Source organism: Muntiacus reevesi, chromosome 5 (genome assembly GCF_963930625.1).
Source record: "Muntiacus reevesi chromosome 5, mMunRee1.1, whole genome shotgun sequence".
NCBI classification, from domain to species: domain Eukaryota; kingdom Metazoa; phylum Chordata; class Mammalia; order Artiodactyla; family Cervidae; genus Muntiacus; species Muntiacus reevesi.
The window spans coordinates 87,097,945-87,104,690 of NC_089253.1; positions in this window are offsets into that span (position 1 = coordinate 87,097,945).

Genomic DNA, 6,746 nt, shown 5'->3' on the forward strand with positions numbered 1-6,746 from the left:
CTAGAAGAGCCACAGCAATAACAACAAAAAAGCCTAATATAACTACTGGAAACAATAGAGACCAGCTGAAAAATAAATAGTGAAAACTATTAAGGCTGAAAATAAAAAAATAAACATTTACAGAGTTCATCCTTGTGGCCTAAGCAGCATGTTTTCTCATTAACAGCTTGGCTTCTCTGAAGCAAAATGGACAATTACTAATATACAAATTACTGTCTTTACAGACCAATGAGAACTCTGCAACAGAATGAATTTCCAGTTTGGCGATGTCCCAGGAAAGTTAAACCAACTATACCAACACTTGGGCCTGCACATCTGAGGCACACCTCTCATCTCCTACCTGCCATATTTTACCTACTTACAATTTTTTATTGACACTTAAATGATGTTTTACAATTAACTGTTTCTTTTTAAATTGAATACATTCTCACAACTGTTTTAACATTCTTTTTGCAAAGAGGAGAAACACACATGGAAAGATAAATAGCAACTGGGTTGGAGGTTCTGGGCAAGAACTTTTGACAAGATTATGAAAGCATTTCAAAAGTTCATCATTGGGTTAGTCTACATTTGGAACAAATGAAGCCATCAATCAGAGATCAGTGTTGGGCAGATGGACAGAGTCCTCTATCTCCAAAGTTGACATGTTTTTTAGAGGTCAAGTACGTCACCTGAATCTGTGTGCAATTTTTTAAAAGCATTTCACAAAGATCAAATACACAGACCCACCAGAGCAAATCAGCCTTGGAATGGCAGCCTCAGATTTCATTCAAAGCAATTATCTTCTCACAGATCTTCAATCTCCAAATAAACAGCCACTTCAAGACTACAGAAAAGTATAGCGGAAGGCGTTAAGAAAAAGCTTTAACTGACAGGACACCTCCTGTTTAGGAAGCAGCAAAGCTTTTTTGTGTAGGAGGGTGGTGTCTGCCTTTTTTGTTGTTTTGTTTGGGGGGAGACTTTTGATTTGGGGGGGTTTGGGTGGTAAAATCCACACTTTTCACTTGTTTCTTAAGTCGTCAGTCTATTCGACAAGCATGAGCTGGGTGCCTACACCGTGGTGCTGGGGGAAAAGAAATTACTAAAGAGGAGGTCACAGACTGGATGGAGAACCAGCATAACCAGGAAAGGACTGCATCCGAGGTGCTTATACAGGGCTGGGTTAAGAACTTTGAACTGTAGCCTGAAGACACTGGGGAAATACAGAAAGCAGGGCACAACAGTATTACATTTCAGGGAAAAAAAATCACTGAATGAAACAGAAATGGCAGGGTGGGATCCAGCAGATCAACTGGGGGACTTTTCCAGGGTGTTCTGTGCCAGTTGAGGGGATGGGTAAGCCTAAAAGCCCACCTCTGCACTCGGCTCTCCATGCCTGCCGACCTAGAACAGGAGGTTTCATTCTATGAAAGGGAGCCTTTACCTTCCCACAAAGGTGTGCTCTGCTTCCCAAGTCCTGAACAAAGGGTTGCCTCCACCCATATAACTGTACCTTTCTCTAATTGATAAACTCAGACAGGGCTTCTTGTTCTAATTCACCCAAAGAATGGGAGCTGGCGTAAGAGCAGGGGTGGTCCTCAAGCCTGTAATTATTCGAGAGAAATATTACAAGGTCCTGGTCTAGAGCCAAGAGGTTAAGAGAGAAGATATTCACAGCGGATATACAAATTCATCAAACATTTTGAGCGCTTACTTCGTGCTACCCTGCAAGTGTACAAAGGGAGTCATAACTAAGCTCTGACCTGGGACAGGTTACAGAGTAAGATGGTAGGTGATAGAAAAAAATGCATTTCAAATATCAAAAACAACTGACTTGCCATCTGCTGTCACTATCTTCTCTTGATTTTAATGTTCCCATTCTAGTTGACTTAGCACTCCAAAATCTCAAAACCCCAGAATCAGCTTTCATTCCTCCTTGCCTCAATCAGTCAGACTTCTAGGCCTATCCTTGCAGTATAGCTCATATTTACTGCACTAAGCTTTGCTTCTGTTCCAAGTCCTTACTACATCTCATTTGAATCTCTGAATTAAACCCACAGTTGTTCTCCCTACTTCCATTCTCCTTGATGTCTAATCCACACTGCTTTGGCAGGATCAGTATCCATCTCACAGAGGATTAAGTTGAAACTCTTTAGCATAACACTCAAGTCACTCTGTAATGAAACCCCAAGTCTCTTCTCCAAATTTATCTCCATTTTCTGTTTATTTCTGATGATCATTTTCCCTCAAATATCCTTATCCTCCATCTCTGATGATCAAAATCCTACACCCTACACACTTTCTATGAAGGGCTAGCTGCCTTGTAGGTAGTGAGCTTATAGTACTCCAAAGAGTCTAAACAAAAATCCTGAGGGAATGAGTACTATTCACAGAATTCTGGCACTGAGTACGGGATTTGTAGGATCAGAAGTTCGCAAAGCCCAGTTGATGATCAGAATCACTGGGAGAGCTTTTGAAAAAGTCAGATTCCTAATCCCTATCTCTAGAAACTCTGATAAATTTGGAATAGTGCCTGAGAATCTGTATTTCGAAAAGCTTCCATAAGAGCCAAAATTATGAATCTCCCCAAATGACTACTTAAAGTCTATTTCATTGTTACAGTTCTAGGATATAAATTCTTGCTCAGGGCCTCCCAGAAGGATGCAATTGTTCCTGCCCCTGTGTAGACAGCATTTTTCATGCTCTGTCATGTCTTACAGAACTATTCAAATCTGTTCCCATCCCCCTGCCCGCCCCCATGATATTGAAAGATCTTGAGGTTAAGAGTCTTCTACTTGCACACACTCACATGGCCAAAGTAGTATAGTCTTTCTATAAAGATTTGCCAAATTAAATTAAATTTGCTTGCAACAGATGTGAAGTATGCTATTTTCAGGACCAAAGAAGAATGAGAGTCTAAACAAAACTGAAAATGGCACGATTAAATACAGAAGTCTCCTGATAACTGGACTTTGATCTTAGATGTGAAAGATTAGCAAACCTGAAATGTGTACTTTTCATTGAAACCGGATGCACACCATTAGTGCAAATGTACATGTGAACTCGTATAATGATATTCCGTTGGGTTTCAGACTCATTAGCCCCTTATTTGTCAACTTCTCTTCTTCCGATACTGATTTTCCCTTTCATTCTTCATGTTTGTTCCTTCTCTTTATCTTGAATCGACCACTGGAAGTTATTTTAGAGCATGATGATAGATTCTAAAACTTAGTGGCACGGAACTGCTGCAGAATCTTTTTCTCTCTATGGAAATATGCCCGTGAAGTACTACACCGTTATGGAAAGCAAATATATAGACAGTATTTTTGGCTCACAAAATTACATTTTAAACTGTGCATTTAAAATATGTATGCAATGCCAAGAATACACAAAAATTTGTAAGCAAAGCTTTCAACTAAGAACAGTATAGGCAATTTTTTTAAAAATCAACTTTACTGAAATAGTTACAGATAAAACTATCTACTTCAAGTTAACAATTAGATGAATTTTGACAGTTGTACATTCTCAAGAAACCACTATCACATACAGAACATTTACTCATTCCCAAAAGAAAATTTTCTTTAAATAACAATCATTCCACAAACAAATTTAAACTGAATACATAAGAAATTCCCTTCTCTTTCCAAAATATTTTAAATTGGTTATAAATTGTGTAAACCAGTGATCCTCAACTGGGTGATTTTAACTGTTCCCCCCGAGGAGTCATTTGGCAAAATCTGGAGATGGTTTTGGTTACCGGGATTTGGGGTGGGTGCTACTGATGCCCAGTGGTTAGAGGCCAGGCATGCTTGCCGCTAAACATCCTACAATGTACAGGACAGCGCCCACTACAACAAAAGATTATTGGCCTAAAATATCAGTAATGCTGAGGTTGAGAAACCCTGGTATAGATGTCCATGTCCATAACTGATTAAATGAGGCAATGCAATATCCACTTTCTGAGCCTTCACATTTGCTTATTGTCCTGCCTTAAATGTCTCTCCAATGCCCAACAACAAACCTGTAAAGAGGGCACTATTTTTCTCCCCATTTTATAGCTGAAAGAAACTAAGGCTTAGAGGGCTGAACTAACTTGGTCAAGGTCACACAATAAGTGTGTGGCAGGGCTGGGATTTGAAACCTGGTTCTTTTACTCCAGAACCTGTTCTTAAATTCCATGTGACACTATTGATTTTTCCAAATAAAAATATAAGCTCTATGTCTGGCCTGGGCAACTCAGTAAACAGTCAATACATCTAAACAGATATTAACATGCCAAATGTATACAACCACTATTCAATAAGAGAAAATAACTTCTTTTATCAGCTAGAGATTTTTTTCCAAATTGTTGGGGAATGTTTGTTCATAGCACTGAAGCCTCTCTTCATTCAATCTTCCTAGGAACACTGCACATGAATTACTAACCACATCTTTAACATGAGGAACCAGAGTCTCAGACAAAATTAACCACAACAGTGTTGGGATTTAAACCGAGACCATCTGGGTTTGTCTATTCGTTTACTTGTACCAAACCCTCAATAGCTGGTATTATAAACTGCAAGTCTGCATCTCTCCAAAATCTATATGTTGAAGCACTAACCCCCAATATCATGGTATTTTGAGATAGGGCCTCTGGGAGGTAATAGATTCTGAGGGCAGGACCCTGATCAGCCGGGATAAATGCTCTTAGAAGAGATACCAGTTGCCTTTTCTCTCTACAGCCAAGCGAAGCTACAGTGAGAAGGCAGACATCTGCAAGCCAGGCGGAGAGTTCTCATCAGAAGCTGATAATGCTGGCTCTTTGATGGCCTTCTAGGCTCCAAACTGTGAAAAAAAATGAATTTCTGTTGTTTAAGTACCCACTCAAAAGTATTCTGTTATGGCAACCCAAGCAGACCAAGACAGCTGAAAATAATAAAAACTGTACCAAAAGAGCATTGTTTCTTAAACTCTCGTTTCTACCCTTAGATATACCCACTCTTACCAATTTCACCCTATCATCTTCAATGTCCTTCTAAGAACTGTTTTTTGAATGTTCTTCCTATTTTGTAGCTAGAATGAAATAAGCTATACAATACACCAAGCAATGGGTCTAGACAGAGTAGGCCCTAAACAGATGGTATTGTTTTGTGTTTTTTTAAACTTGTAAGTGCTTTTCAATGTTTATCCTTTCACTGATATGTTACATTAACCACTTCTTAAAGCTTCTGGAAGGTTCAATCAGCAGTCTCTCTGTGAATGTAGTATTCACTATGTCTTTACCCCCAATACCACTGTATATGGTTTGTTCACTCATTTCTGCCTCCCTAAACTGTACTGATAAGTCCTTAGGGTATATCTTTCTGCAAAAATCACATACACACAAAAACCCCTATAGCTTTATGCAAATCGGCTTAGAGAATTCCTCCAGGCCTCCCTTTACTACTATCTGCTGTGTTCCTTGGTGCTTTCTGCAGTTCCTACCATTTTCCTTCCTGCACTAGCTCAAACTTATCTTGGTTAAACTTGGACCCTAGATCTCAACTTCCTGTTTTATAACTGATCCTGAAGTCCCAAAGGATGTCCTGCTAGGAACTGCTCAGGCTCCAGGTCTCTCCAATCCCTCTGCCCTAGTGTTTGGTTCTTCACCATACCACCTTCCTCCTCCTCTAGGCTCAATCTGGGGAAGATGGATTAGGCTCTTCTTTTATCACAGATCACAGTCTGCCCTATGTCAGAGTTCTGCATGTATGTGCCTGTCTCCCCACATGGAAGAGAGTCCACGCCCCATTCATTCTCATATGCCTGTGCTCCCCCAGCCCTGTCCATGGCTGTGCTCAAAACTGTAGGTGAATCAGACCGAACTGGGGCTACAACTGTACTCCAGTTCTTCAGAGCTTTTAGCCTTCTTTTCTTCTATCCTTCTAGCTTCTTCTTTGATTCCACTTTGCTTTTATTCTTGACAATCTGGACAAAAGTCAGAAGACCTGTATGCAAATCAAAGCTTTGCTACTTGCTGTTGGACAAGTTATTTAACCTCCCAGCCTTCATGCACTCATCTACTACAGATGAGAGTGAATATCTGATATAAGTTAGCATTCAACAATTGTTAATTGTCACTATTAGTATCATTATTGTAACTTGAAAATTGCCATGGTGAGAGTATTTATATCACTGAAATTAGTTAACACTTGGGATTTTTTTTTTCAGACAGCTGCTTTACCAGCACACCATTAGGCTAGTACTGTATATTGAAATGATGATATGTTTGATCTATTACGTTAAATAATTATCAAAATTAATTTCACTTGTTTCTCTTTACATTTTAAATATGGCTACTAAAGAATTTTAGATTACATTGTGATATTCTTTTTGGATAGCACTGGGCTTGACAGACCCTAACCCACACGGTAGCATGAACCCATCAACACCCCAGAATGTGGTTCCCAGATGTTTTGGGGCATCCAGGGAGAGCGCAGGTGCTCCAAAAAATGGTCCACGTTGATATCTGCCACCTTTAACAGCAGTTCTGTCTGTGAACCATTGTCCTTCCTGAATCATCATCCAATCACCTTGACATTCCAGACTGATCTCTCTATATTCTTGTTCAATTTGCTGCGGGTTAGGTCCCTTCCACAGCTATTAGAAATGTCTACTCACAGGACCCAAGAGCCCAATATCTCTACTTTAAGGGTCTCTATCCACTTCATCACAGTTCCACGTGGCAAGGTAAGAGAAAACTCAACACCCACCAATGAAAAAATCTTAAGGCTCCTTATACACAGAAG